This window comes from Apaloderma vittatum, unplaced genomic scaffold, assembly GCF_000703405.1.
Source record: "Apaloderma vittatum isolate BGI_N311 unplaced genomic scaffold, ASM70340v1 scaffold9676, whole genome shotgun sequence".
Taxonomy (NCBI): domain Eukaryota; kingdom Metazoa; phylum Chordata; class Aves; order Trogoniformes; family Trogonidae; genus Apaloderma; species Apaloderma vittatum.
The window spans coordinates 27,413-41,814 of NW_009720051.1; the positions used below are offsets into that span (position 1 = coordinate 27,413).

The 14,402-nt window shown below is 38.3% G+C and overlaps 1 protein-coding gene across 1 annotated transcript in view; it reads left to right on the forward strand.

Annotated features, from left to right (window-relative positions):
* Positions 1 to 2,905, forward strand: part of LOC104275038 (tudor domain-containing protein 3-like) — a gene marked incomplete at its 5' end in the record, with an annotated part of 26,489 nt that extends 23,584 nt beyond the window's left edge. Inside the window, one exon of the mRNA XM_009870875.1 lies at positions 2,670 to 2,905. The remainder of the gene's footprint in view (positions 1 to 2,669) is intronic.
* Positions 2,906 to 14,402: the final 11,497 nt, after the last annotated feature.

The following is a 14,402-nucleotide window of genomic DNA, read 5'->3' on the forward strand; positions in this document are numbered from 1 at the left end:
CTCAGCAGTGTCTCTTTCTGTCCAAGGTCTCGTATTTTACTTTAGATGAGCCACTTATGTGAAGAAATACTCTTCCTATTGTTTTGCTTAGCATGGGAAGGAAAATTTGCAACACTAAAATCTGTGAGCTCACCTTTGAAAGGGGGGGTACAAAGCCTAAGAATATTTATCATACTCTGGATCTTGAGGATATACTTGCACCTATACTTTATTATTTAGCACAAATTAAGGCATTGTATGTCATCATCAGAAAATACACCTGATAACGTACATTCAGAAATCTAAAAAGGCCACCCAGATAAAATAGTTATAATTCTTCTACTAAACAAATCAAATATGCTGTACTGCTTTCATTTTACTTGTGGATCTTCCAAATTCTTAATGTTCAAACATTGATTACAAGTCTATCCTGAATAAAAAAAAAGCTTCCTAAAGTCACATTTGTTGTACATCTGCAGTGTGTTTTTGTCTTTGATTTGTTTTGCTTTTTTCCCTACTAGCCAGTTTATTTTTACCTAGCTCTTAGTTCCTTTTCTTGCTCCAGTCTTCCACCTATTCAGTTGGCTTTATAGGTGCTGCTGATCACTACAGCTTTTGGTTTTTCTGACATGCAGTAATGTATAATTTTATTTTGTGATCGTATGCTAAAGTACCTTTTTCATTTTTGGGAGTACTGTCAATGTAGGAGCAAAATTTATTCCCGACTCTTGCCAAAGTGACAATTTTTCTGGTTTTTGCCCAAATAATTTGATTTTCTATTTTAAGTAAGTGTATCAATCATTATCAATAAACATGTCACGAGACATGCAGAAGTAGTTTTGGGGTATGCATGGAGCTGAGTTCTAAACCATCTCACTTGGCTCAGAGGAGTGTCAGGGTGACCAACCGAATGAAACGTGCACAGTGTAGACAGCAGTCAAAACCCGGGAGGGGTTTTTGTGTCTTTAGATCGTATTTTCTGTTACATCTCTAATTTTGTAAGAGTGGAAAACTGTATTTGCTTTTGTTCAGTTCAGAGAGGAGGGAAAAGAGATATCCAGAGAGAGTGTCAGTAACTCCTGTATTTCAAGAAGAGTGAAGTAGTTTTTGGCAAGTAAGGAACAACTTTTCTAAGGCACAAGTGGCTGTTTCTTTCAGGTGTTCTTACAATTTGTTTTGAAGATTCTAACAGGATCCTGATTTAAGGAGACAGCAGACTCATTATCTAAAGCTACCTACTACAGAAAAATAAAGTTGCTGCCCTTCACCTGCCCCAGTTCAAATACTCTTGTTTCTTTATACCAGACATCTCTAAATAGAGGTGTTAGATTCAAGTGGTGAATAGTATCAGTTAACTAAACCCAAAACCATTTTTCAACAAGTAGCAATGGGCACCTTCCCTGTGAGTACAGGCTGAGAAAGTTGGAGTTGTTTAGCCTTGGAGAAGAGAAGGCTCCAAGGAGTCCTTATTGCGGTGTTTCAGTTCTTAAAGGGGGTTTATAAGAAAGATATGGACAAACTTTTTAGTATGGCCTATAGTGGTAGGCCAAGGGGTTAACAGTTTTAGACTAAAAGAGTAGACTCAGAGTAGATATAATAATATCTAATAATAACAGATATAATAATATCTAATAATAATAATGAGAATGGTGTAACACTGGCACAGGGTGCCCAGAGAGGTGGTGGAGGCTCCATCCCTGGAAACATTCAAGGTCAGGCTTGAGGGGGCTCTGAGCAACCTTATCTAGTTAAAGATTTCCCTGCTTATTGCAGGGGGCTTGGGGCTAGATGACCTTTTAAAGGTCCTGTCCAACCCAAACTAGTCTAATTCTATCCTTCTGAAGAGCTTCTTGCCTCACTGTTCTGTGGTTCGGATATTAAGAACGATTGCTGCAGACTTGCAGGAAGTCTTGACTTGGTGTTTATTATGAAGACGAGTGACAGAATGGTCACGTTAAGGTGAAGTAATGGAAGTATTTGGTCATCAGTACCTCACTATGGTTGCAGTTGACCTAGAAATAATCATTTATTAATATTCAGCAGTGTGGGGTAGAGAACACCAATTCAGGATTTTATCAAGAGTACTGCATTGAGAGCCCTTGAACTTATTCCAGGTTGTTTAGGGTGTGCGTCAGATACAAATAACTTTAACAGATCTGTAAAATAAGATACTCCTCCTAGAGAATCAAGATAAAAGAACTGGAATCTAACAGTAATAAAAATGCATCCTGTGCTTAGACTTCCTGTATAGAATGTCATAAGTGTATGAAAAAGAAGGGGAACAAGTAATCAGAAATGAGTGTTTTGAAGAATCATAGCTTTTGGAGGGGCTTGAAAGAACCAAACGGTGTGAACATACGAATGCTGGGTCATTATCTGTTCCTTGGGTCTTCCTTTGCTCTATGACAGAATTCATCTACACCTTGTCACGCTTGCTATAAAATCTGTTTTGAAGTAGTTACTAATGGAGAAACTGCGTATTTGTGAGAAAATGCCAGAAAGCGTTCTTCCCTTTTATTATACCAATCATATTTATTGCATTGAAGTCCAACATTCTGATTTATTCTTTTAAAGACTCATATACTTTAAGTCCCTCTTTTGGAGGGAAAAAATGAGATAACAGTAGATTGTACATTGTGTAAAACTCAGATTTTACACTTACCTATTTTTTGTTTATTTTTTTCATTTAGAAACCTCGGCATGGGGAGAAATTCACTGGCAGCTCCAACTTCTGAAGACTTCTAGAAGAAATTCTGGCTTTTTCCAAGCAACAGGATGGAACAAAGAAAGCTCGTGTGAGCAGAAGGAATTTGGACCTGACACCACAAGAGACTTTTTTTAAGTTCTTAGTTATATGAAGCTGAATACTTTTTACATATGAAAGAGGCAAATTGTCATTGCTGCCATCAATAAAACCACAGTGCACTATTCTATTCTTTGCCTTGTATTCTTTTTACTGAGCCTTCGTTGCTAGTTATGCATCATGATTTTTATTCATTTTAAATTGATTTTGGTTCTAATACTGTTTCTAGTACAGTAAAAGTAAAGCTTTGAATTTCTCAAAAACAGACGGGATTGGGCCTTTAATTTAGGTTTTAGGCTAGCATAGTGAAACATGTTTAAAATTTTCAGCTGATTATTGTACAGTGTAATTCTGAATAGGTTGTGACTGTGTTTTCTGTGTTTATTTTCCAAAGTTGCTGAAGGCCAAATTACAAATTTGCTTATGTTTTTCATGATCTGTGACTGAAAGCTTGAAGGGGAATTAAAAAAAAACACATCCGTTTCATTAGTAATTTTCTAAATAATTTTAGGTAAATATTTCCTTTTCTTATTATTTGTATTACAGAAACAGGAATGTTTCTAGAAGGTACAGGAAAGTATTTAAAAAAAAAAAATACCAAAAGTTGCATATGAGTATTTTAAACATAAATACCTGTGTACATGCACACATGTGCAACCTGTTGAATACTTAGTTCTAACTTGCTTGTAGCTTTAAACTCTGCTTTTATTACTTCACTTTATTAGATTTTTTCAATTATCATTGATGCTTGAAAGAATCTTCCATCACTTTTCATTCTAAGCTGTATCTATGAATCTTATATTATTATGACAAATAGTTGAAATTTCACTATTTCCAGAGCTGAGAAGCACTCAAGATCTGTGTACCATGCAAATCCCTTCTAAGCTTTATTCTGATCATTTAATTAAGATTGTAATAGCACATGTGTTTAGAGGTAATTCTGTAAAAAGAGAATGGTAGGTGATGGTATAAGTTGTATAATTAATTCTGCTCAATTTGAGTGCTCATACAAATGTTTAGATAGAACCCAGCTAATACGGATGGAAAGTTTTATATTGGTGATGTAATTGAATGTATTTGCAGTACGTGACGTGGATTACTGTCCAAATGCAGTCACATCTTACCAATCACATAAATATCTGCAGAATTATAAGGACCCAAAGGTTTTGCTGCCTTAGTGGGTCCGAAGCAGCTTCTCGAGAATTATAATGCAACTCACTAATGATTCTGAAGAAATTTGGAAGCTTAAAACATGAACTGTACAATGTTGAAGTTACTCGCTATCAGCTGACACACAAGAAATTTTATGAAGTTTTTTAGACTTAGGTTAGAAACCACTTTCCAAATACTATGAACCATCCTGGTCAATTCTACTTAATTGTACCAGCAAAAAAATAAATTGTAGATCTGGTACATAGGATGTTGGATGCTTTACTTCCAGAATTACCGCTAAGACCACTGGTAGCAGCTATTCATAAAACTTAATATCACTTCATAAAGGGATGCAGCCGTAGCATCATTTTAGAGAGCAGTTTTGATTTTTCTTTACGAATAGACTGTGCATTAAATGAGCCCTACAACTGGTGTACCAAAGCAATTTCTGAAATTAAAATAACTTTTATGTTCTTTTGAGCTTTCATTCTTGCTGTGAACTAAGTCATGATATTCAGAAGACTGGAGTCTAATTTAGTGAACTGTAAAAAATAAAGCTTACTTATGAAAATCGGAAGACTGTAGAAATACAATGCAGCATTCCTCTGTAGTGCTTGTGGCATTCTGAAATTACCCATGCTTATGTGCATCTGTCTGTAGACAAATGGAATATATCTGAGAATTTTGCTTTTGATTGTAAAACAGGAAAGAACCATGTCCTGGCCTTTTAACTGGTGCTGAGGAACTGGAAAAGCAGAATAAGCAAACAGCTGGAGAGTCTTCTTGAAAAGACATGTCGTCTTTATGTGTTTTATGATTCTTTTCTGGTTTGGTTTTGACTGAAATAACTTCTGAAAGCTCTGCTTGTTTAGGATCTGAAGAACCAGTGATTGAGTAGCTAAAAACTATTTACATCAACCTGCTCTGAAAAGCAAGAATTCGTATATTCAGGCTTATTGATTCCTATATATGGAAACAACATAATGCTGAACTAAGTATGTAGAAAAATTTTTTTGCTTTGCATAATCCACTAAAGCCACAAATATAAGTTTGTAACTAAAGTTTACATACTAAAGTTTACATAACTGAAGTTTACATACACAAGAACAACATTTCATTAGCTTTTATGTCCAGAAAAAATTGTCATGACTAGACAGATCTTCAAAACCGATAGGAGTTCTCATTTGTCAAAAGCAAGCTTCTGAACTTTGTGAGGCAACATCTGTGTAGTCAAACAAAAAAGGCCAATAAGGAGCACTGAATCGTGATAGTCCACACTCTTTAATAGCTTATTTTCCGACTCTTGTTTTGGAGCGTTCTTGACCAGCTGTTTCCAAGACAAACCTGTCGTAGACTTTGCCCTTTGCAAGCTGGACATGAGCCAATCTGTGCCCCTTGACCTGTGATCCAGTACGTACCTGGTCCATGACCCTCCTTTGCTCGGGTTATAGATGGAGCTTATGAGAATTTCTGTCTCGAATTTAGGAATGCATTTCTAATGAGATGTTTTCCATGCTATGGTCTTGTATATAGCATTTTTACTTAAAGGAAATTAAATATAAGTTAGAATTTCTGATTTAAATTATTCTAAAAGTTATGTGCCAAGTTGATAATACTATCATTGAATATTTTTTTCCTGTCTTTATATTGTTGAGAGGTAAAATCATTTTGAAACAAATAGTGGAAATGTTCTAGTTTTATCTTATGTGTTTTCAGAGTTTTGCCACAAACTCTTTTTGAAGTTGTCATCTTTTCATATAAAATTCTTCCTTGGTCTAACATCTTCTGATAGACATTCATATATATATATCTATATCTATATATCTAATGCATGTATTAATATGCCTCTTCCTTTTGTTGCTAACAGGTGCTTTATTATCGAATCTTTGGCAACAGCTGTAGAAAGTCTTTTGAGGATCACTTGTCAAGATCGCTTTTCCAAGACACGCTGCTGGAATTGTCTCTGCAGAATCTCTCTGTAATGACTTGAGCCGTATGCAGATGAAACTTGTTGGGAATATGACTCTCCAAGGTGTATTTTCCCATTGGGTCACAAAAGGTTGATATCACAGGAAGGACGAATCTTACTCATGAGGTGCACTTGCCTTTAGATCCATAGAATGAGGAAAACATTAATGGAAGATAAAGATTTAGCTTGATATGAAGAGACATTTGCAAGAGAACTCCCAAACAGCCAAATTAGCTATTGAAGGTTGATCTGACGTTAGCCAGGATGCTGAAAGAATCTGGGAGTGTAGGACAAACAGCCCCTCTCTAGCATTATGGTTGGAGGGGATTTCATACAGAAAAATCTCCTGTGCTTTTATGCGTACACAGGAACATGGGAATGGTTGGCTGTAGGTGCTTACTCAAAGAAGAATCCTAGTTTCATTCTCCTTTTCATCATATGACTTGATCGAACTCCAGTAAAATCTTACAACTTTCTTGAGAACTATATAAGCCTGAAAAACAGCTCATTGCACAATATAAGTAGCTCAGTTTAGCTTTTCATACAACTATTGAGGTGTTCTCTTGGGGGATGTTTTTTGTGGTTGTTTGGATTTTTTGCTTAGTTGGGTTTTTTTCCTGAAATGATTTAAAGCAACCTGTTGCAGGAGAGAAGTTAAATTGTGGAAGGTTCTCCAAACCTGTAGGCACTGACTTCTCGTAGCGTGATACACACATGAAAAGCTGTGCGTACTATTGGGATCCTTCAAAGCAGTGGTGAAGACTCATAATTACTTTTCTTTTTTGATTTGTTTCCTGATACTTATTTCATATCAATAGCTTATGTTGGCCTGTTCTGGCTTTAAATTACAATTGTGTTTGATTTTATTTTTTTTGAGAATGATTCTAAATAACTTGGAAATTAAAGACAGAAATTACATCGATACTTAATTTTTCCACAAGACTGAGAGACCATAAAAAGCCAGTTTCCATACAAATGCATGGGCTGCTGATGGACATAATTAATCTAGCATAGATTAAAAATAAATCTTAAGTGTGTTCAAATAAGTAGGAACTGTGGGAAGAAAATCAGTTGTAAAATAGTAGCAGAGCACTATAAATGATCTAAAAAAATTTCTGCAGCTGCTTCTAAGGAAAATATTTGCAATCATAGTGCCTTGTATTATTTCCTGCAACTTGACTGATCTATCTCTGTCTTAAAATGGATGGAGAGGTAAGTATTATGCTGAAAATATTCCTGTCATTTTCAGGTGATTGAGTATGTCATGGGATCTTGAATGCTTTGCTTTGATTTTATACCATGTATTTCTAAACTGTAAAGCGTAAGAAACATAAATAGTATATTTGTTAACCACAAGTATATTTAGCTAGTTATTAGACAAATGGCAGTGCCTCTGCTAAAACAGCTGTAATCTTACAAGACTGCACAGATTTAAGTCTCAATTAACTATCCATCTTGTGCTGATTATTCTTCTGCAGGTGTTTAGCTAAGGAACTTGGTTTCTTTACAATAGTAATAAAAGTAAATAGCAGAATAAATAAAAGATGCTCTATCATTTTGACGTGCCCCAAATGAAAATTCTTCTTGTACCGAGGGACTAGAGTAGCATATACACAGTCAGTGTACCATATGCCTTTGGAGTAACTAAAATAGTTTTCTCCAAAATTTATTTTTTTTCCCCCTGGTAATTAAAAAAAAAATATTTCATCCCAGTTTAGTAGATGGGATAGAACAGATGATCTACTCTGGCATTTCACTGCTCTTGCAATATCAGTCTTTGAGTGCGTTGTGCTCAAATGTTTCAAATAACAGATACTCTTGATGGGCACATACTAAGTGTAATTTTACTCTAGTTGATTGGATTTAAAATGTATATCAAAACTTTATTTAGCATGGTACTCGGTGAAGTTGAGGTACGTCAGGCTGACATGGATCAGGAGTAGAAAGCATAGTTGTTCCAGTGCGCTACAGCTGCAGAAACAACTACAGAATGCAGCGTGTGCTGCTCCATTTTACTTAGTTGCTTTACCTCTGAGCTCTAATTTTCAAAAGGAAAAATAAATATTAAATTCTTACAGCTGTACATAAAGCACTGAAAATGTGACTGAATTTGAAAAAAGAAGCTGATGCCTACTGCATCTTTCAAAAGAAACAAAAGATTGCAGGAATTGTGAAATGCGGAGACACACCGTGAACATCAGCTGAGAACCTTTGCCTCTGTGGCTGTCGAATTTTGTGGGTTTTTTTCCAAAATATTGAAGATCTGAACAGTTCTGATGTGGAGCAGTCCTATTTGAAAACAGCTTAGCCCAGCACTTCATTCAGTCTCTGTGCCCCATGAGGAACCTGGCTTTAGTTGCCTCTGGCTTTCTCGCAGCACTTTGCAAGAAGCCAGACAACAGTTGGGAGCCTCAGATGAAAGTCAGTAGAGGGGTTAAGATACACTGGTTTAGGAGTTCCTCCTAACTTGGTGGGAGAAGCTGCACTTGGAAAATATGGAAGAAAGTACGAGGGCGGCAAGACTTTGGAATAAATTGCCCAGAGACGTTGTGGCTGGCCCCTCCCTGGAGGTGTTCAAGGCCAAGTTGGACGGAGCCTTGAGTAGCCTGATCTAGCTGAGAGACGTCCCTGCCCATGACAGGGAGGTTGGATTAAATGATCTCTAAGGTCCTTTCCAGCCTAGGCCATTCTGTGATTCTGTGACATTGTGGTTAAATAGATGTTAATGTTATGCGCTTTTATCATTAACGTGTTGCAAGCTGCGGTTGTGCGTACTTGCACAAGGATGACTCAGGTGGAAAAAATAAACTATTTTAAAGATGATACGGTAATAATTTTGCTGAATAAAGTGTGCCATCTGCAAAGTACTTGGCATCCTAAAAGGCAGCCATTAGTGTGTAGAGTTCACAGTATTTACAGAAAGGACATCAGTTTTAAGGTCCTTTGAATGTGTCGCTCATATTGGCACCATTTGTTTGAATTTGTGTTTTGCAGTAATGTAGTTTTCTTGGCGTAGATATTAAGAAGGCCTTTAACACTGTTTACCTGAGGTGTAGGTGAGATGCTGTTGTTTTCTAGCAGGACAATAAAAATAGTCTACCACTAGGCAATTTGTTTTCTCTTTTTGCTGGTGGTTGGAAATAGTGATAACTACGTACTCTTGTTTCCTTGATACTAATAGAAGCCACTCTTAGTAAGAGCCAACCTTATAGTGTCTGATGGAGAATTTGTGGGTCATTTGTTGAAGCCTAGCCAATCTGCATAACTAAATTTCTGTCCTCATCTGACCAAAACATTGGTGCCTCCTCCTGTAAATTTTGTACCTCCTGCTGTAGCCAAAGCATTCCTGAGTGATGAGTCATAGTTTGTTATGCACCAATGTTCTGTTGGGGCAACAAGTGCCCCTGGGGTGATCTACGTAACTCTCGAGAAAATATGTGTCCAGGGGGTTTGTCTGGACCACACTGTTCAGTCAGGCCATCCCTGACCTGTGAACTGTTAATCATTCCATTACTCATTTTTGTGACTTCTCCCTAGGTAACGTAACACTGACAATTCAAAGTATAGTGCAGGATAATAATGGTACTTGGTTTGGTTTTGGTATATTGTTTTTTCCTGGCAAAAAAAAATCTGTTGTAAAACAGAGAAAAGTATTCCGGTTCAGGTATAACTAGGCAGGAGTAATACTAGTATGTACTTTTGTCCTAGATCCTTTCATCAAACACTCCTTTAATACTACTTTACATCTTAATACCACATTTTTAAGGCAGTTTAGACTTTCATCCCATAGGCTGTAGGCTTTTATCCTGGTATTTCTTCAGCATAGCAAATAGTAATCTCCTGAGTCCTCTGCATATGAGGACTTTGTTAATTTTTTTGGACATTGATTAATCTACTCTTTGATAAAGTTCCTTAGCTCTTGAAAGCACTTAGCTCTGTTATTCCAAATTCCTCAGAAGGCTAAAAATCTTCTAATTACAGCCTAAACATATTGAGTTATACACACTTGTGCTTGTGTTACCATTGACCTTCACTTTAAAGAACTCTTATCTGACCCTTGAGGTATTTGTAGGCAGTTTCTAAGCTGTGCTGAATGACGACACGGCAGAACAATGTTCTGCGAATCCTGTTCAATAACCATTTGCAGTATGGTGGCACACTGTCGCAGGTGATGCTGTGATTCACGTCGTTCTTCATGCTTATATTGTGTGCAGTAGTTTCTGCTCAGTGGTATATGCCTTCATTGAACTGCCGAATTCTTTAAACCTGTAGTTTCTTGTGCTGTCCTTGTGATCAGGGAAGAAGACCACTTAGTACTGCAGAACAGCATGGGCTAGAAGGAACCTCAGGAAGTGTATCCCTAGGCTAACCACGTACTCAAAACAGTCAGCTATGAGATCAAATACGATTGCTTGGGGCTTTGTTGAGTGAGGCTGTGAAAGTGTGCATAGATGCAGATGCATAACCTTTCTGCGCAGCCTGCTCTGATGTTTGACATCCTGTCCTCATGGGGAAAAAAGTGTTTTCTTACATTCTGAACATGTCCTATTTCAATGTGTGCTTATTGTCTTTTTTTTGCACCGCTGTGAGGAGCCTGGCTCTGCCTTGGTAAGCCTTCCGATGGGAAGGCTGCTGCTGGGTCCTCCTGCAGCTGCCTCTTCTCCAGGCTGAACAAGCCTAATTCCCTTGGTCTCTTCTGACAAGGCAAGTGCTGCTGCCTCTTGGCCATTGCAGTACCCCTCCTCTGGACTCATTCCAACTTCACACAGAATCACACAGAATGTCAGGGGTTGGAAGGGACCTCTAGAGATCATCTAGTCCAGCCTCCCTGCCAGAGCAGGATCACCTACAGTAGGTCACACAGAAACGTGTCCAGGCAGGTTTTGAATGTCTCCAGAGAAGGAGACTCCACAACCTCCCTGGGCAGCCTGTGCCAGTGCTCTGTCACCCTCACAGTAAATAAGATTTTTCTAATATTTTTATGGAAACTCCTATGTTATTAGACTTACTGATGTCTTCCTTCTATTGTAAAATCCAAAACTGTGTGATAATCCAGGTGGATTATCGCGTGGGTAATCCAGGTGGATTAACAAGTCCTAAGTAAAGGAAGAAGGTAATTTCCCTTGATCTACTTGTCTGTGCTCCTGTTGGTATAGCCCAGGATACTGTTGGCCTTCCTTGCTGCCAGAGCATGCCCCTGGCTCATGTTCAACTTGCTGTCTACCAGAACCCACAGGTCTTTTTCCACAGAGGTGCTCCCGATCCAGTTAGTCCCTAGCCTCTAGAACTGCAAGGGCTTCTGCCTTCCCAGGTGTTAGACATTTTATTTCTCCTTTGTTTAATGAGATTCCTGTCAGCAATTCCTCTAGACTGTCTAGGTCCATCTGAATGATAGCCCTGTCTTCAAGCATATAACTTTTTTCTCCTCCCAGGCCACCTCCAGTTTGGTGTCATTGCAAACTTCATGAGCAGCCACTTCATTGCTTCTTTCAGGTCACCCATAAAGATGTTAAACATCTTTAGATGTTTAACAGATCCCAGGGTAGGGCCCTGTGGTACTCCTGTTCCTGCTGTTCAGACCAGTAGGTTTGTTGGCCTTCTGCAAAGACATAGGATGTCAGCACATGGTGACTGCTTTGGTCCTTGAATCATCTTCTGTCTTCTTAATCACCATAGATGCAAAGGAATATTGGTAGGACCAAGCTAATAACAGGAATTATTCAAGTCATTGAGGACTTGTCAGACACTAATGTTCTGTGCTTCAGAAGGCAAGTGAAACCTTCGCTCAGTAAGAGGGCTTTGCAGTAAGACTGTAGGGCAGGGAATACCTGCTCTCCAGCATACCATGTGATATTTATTATTCTAATTACAATTTCTATGCATCTTACGATGTCTCATCTCCTTGTAAAATATTAGGAAGATCCAGAAATAGGCTACTTTAAAAATTCAAGGCAAGCAAAGATAAGTATATAATTGTGTTAAAATGACTTGCATTGTACAATTTCTAAGCCTGGCTGATCTAATGCTGCTGCTGTGAATTTGCTCCAATACGTTTCTAAAATAGTTTGACTGCTACTCCTAGTATGCCGGATGACTGTTGCTCAATCTGCTAGCAGATGTTGGAGTTTTGTGTCAACCTGCTGATATTTCTTGACAAGATGTTGACCTGACTGGTTGTTAAATTCCACCCTAAATGTAAAGACACACAAAGAGTTGAGGACACCTTACATATTCATACAGTACTAATTGAGCTTGGGAAATAGGAGGTTGCTTATTCTATTATAGAAATTACCAGTATGAAGTAACTTTTTTATCTTAAAAGTACTGTTTGGAATGCTTTGAAGTAGGGTGAGGAAGCCATCTGCTGACAGCAGTATGTTATGTGATATGGTCGGACCCAGAAGCAAAGTAGTCTAATGCTGTCAAGAGTGAAATCTCTGTGCTAGTTACTTGTGTTTCCAGTGTGGAGCAAAAGTGAGTATCCTGGAAAATGTCAGGAACAGGGCTAGCCTCGGGCACAAGATTAACAAAGTCTGACGAGCATTGACTTGGCAACAAAGAAGCTGGACTAATATGTCTGTTCCCAGCAGCAGGACCTGAGGAACAAGGAGCTTCTGGCACAGTCTCCAAACTGCCTCCAAACAAACTCGGAACTGTACAGATCGTAAGGGTAGGCATATCCTGAAATGCCCATTTAATGAAAAATAAATGTTCATTTCCTCCAGGACTGGCTGTCAATGGGTATATTTTATTGCTAGCAGAACCTGTAACATATATCTGTTTATCCCATAAAAACTTGGAACAGACTGTGCTGGTCACAAAGTAATCCTGAAAGATCAGAATATTGTATTTTCTATTAGATTACCACATTGCTTTAAGTACATCTTTTGCTCTGTATTTGCCTGTGGACTGCAGAAATAAAGCATCGCCTGAAGATTTATGCAAGAAAAAATGTGAAGAGTCTGCATTTTTTGAGCGTTCCTCCAGCTGCTTATTTGTATATACCAAATATGAAGGCTATTAGCATATTTAAAACTTGCCTTTGCATGGAGAATTATACTGTGAGTTCATTTATTAGGAGCTGTGATATGCTGTGAAGATAAATAATCCAAAATGCGATATGAAAGTCAACATCTATATGTGATTAATTGAAGGACTTATGGAGGAGAGACCTCAGCTGTGCTTGGCAAATTCCAAAAGTACTTCCAATTTATCTAATGCCAAGTAATACGTAATGAACAAGATCAAATTATAATGCTATGGTCTGTTGAGCGTGGTTGATTAAGATCGTTGTTCATTCAACTAAGTTCTGTCATTTAATATTTACGTTGTTAGAGAAATGCATGATTCAGAGCCTAGCAGGGCTTACCTTTTCAAAGAAGAGCTAGATATAGAGCATAGTTCTTTATAAATACATTAGCACACGTAGACTGTGGCCTAAAATACATGGAAATGTGTTCTCTGCCTAGTAACTAGATCATGTAAGGGTATACTTTTTCTTTCGTGAGCTAACTATACTGGTACGCACCCCCGTGTGTACCTTGTGCAAAGATAAAGGATCATTTAAAGAGTATTTCCCTTTCCCTTATAGAAATGGATTACAGTAGTATAAACACCGTGACTCTACCAGTATAACCAAATTTGTTTATATTTTTTAGTCATGTCCTTGTGCCATGTGTCATGTCCTCTGTCAAATGAGCAGTGGAAAGACCTGCTTTTTGGAGCTTGGGCAATGTTTAAAGCAGGCTGGCTCACCTCTGGCTCCAGGAGGTGTTAGAAGATCATAGAATCATAAAATCACAGAATGTTCAGGGTTGGAAGGGACCTCTGGAGATCATCTAGTCCAACCCCCCTTCCAGGGCAGGATCACCTCGGGCAGCCTGGGCAGAAAATCCCATCCAGGCAGGTTTTGAGTCTCCAGAGGAGGAGACTCCACAACCTCTCTGGGCAGTGCCAGTGCTCTGTCACCCGCACAGACAGTGAAAAACGTTTCTCCTCGTGTTCAGGTGGAACTTCCTATGCCCTGCCCCACGCAGTGAGTATGACTGCCTCTGCCCGATAGAAAGACAAGGGTCTCTGCTACTTCGCAACACAGAGAATATGAATGAAAATCATAATCTCTCCCTTTTTGCTTCTTACTGTAAACAAAGTAATCTATACAACCTTTTTCAAGTGAAAATTCTGCCTATACATCACCTCGCATATTTTTGGCTATATGGTAACAGCAATCTAAGAATAGCCAGTGTCCTTCTGTCTGTCTTGCCCTACCCACACTGTATTTCACGCTGGATTGTACTAAGTATGATTTATATAAATATTTTTAAAATTCTTCTACACAAGCAAGCTATCCTGCAGTCAACAGAGCTTATTTTAATCAATAAACCCTTTACCTGGTAATTGTTATGATTTTTCCATTGCTATTAGGGTAAAACTTGATGTCATGGGTTTGTGTCTCGTGAGGTTTTTCTTTTGGTAGCAGGGGTGGGGCTGTGGGAGTGG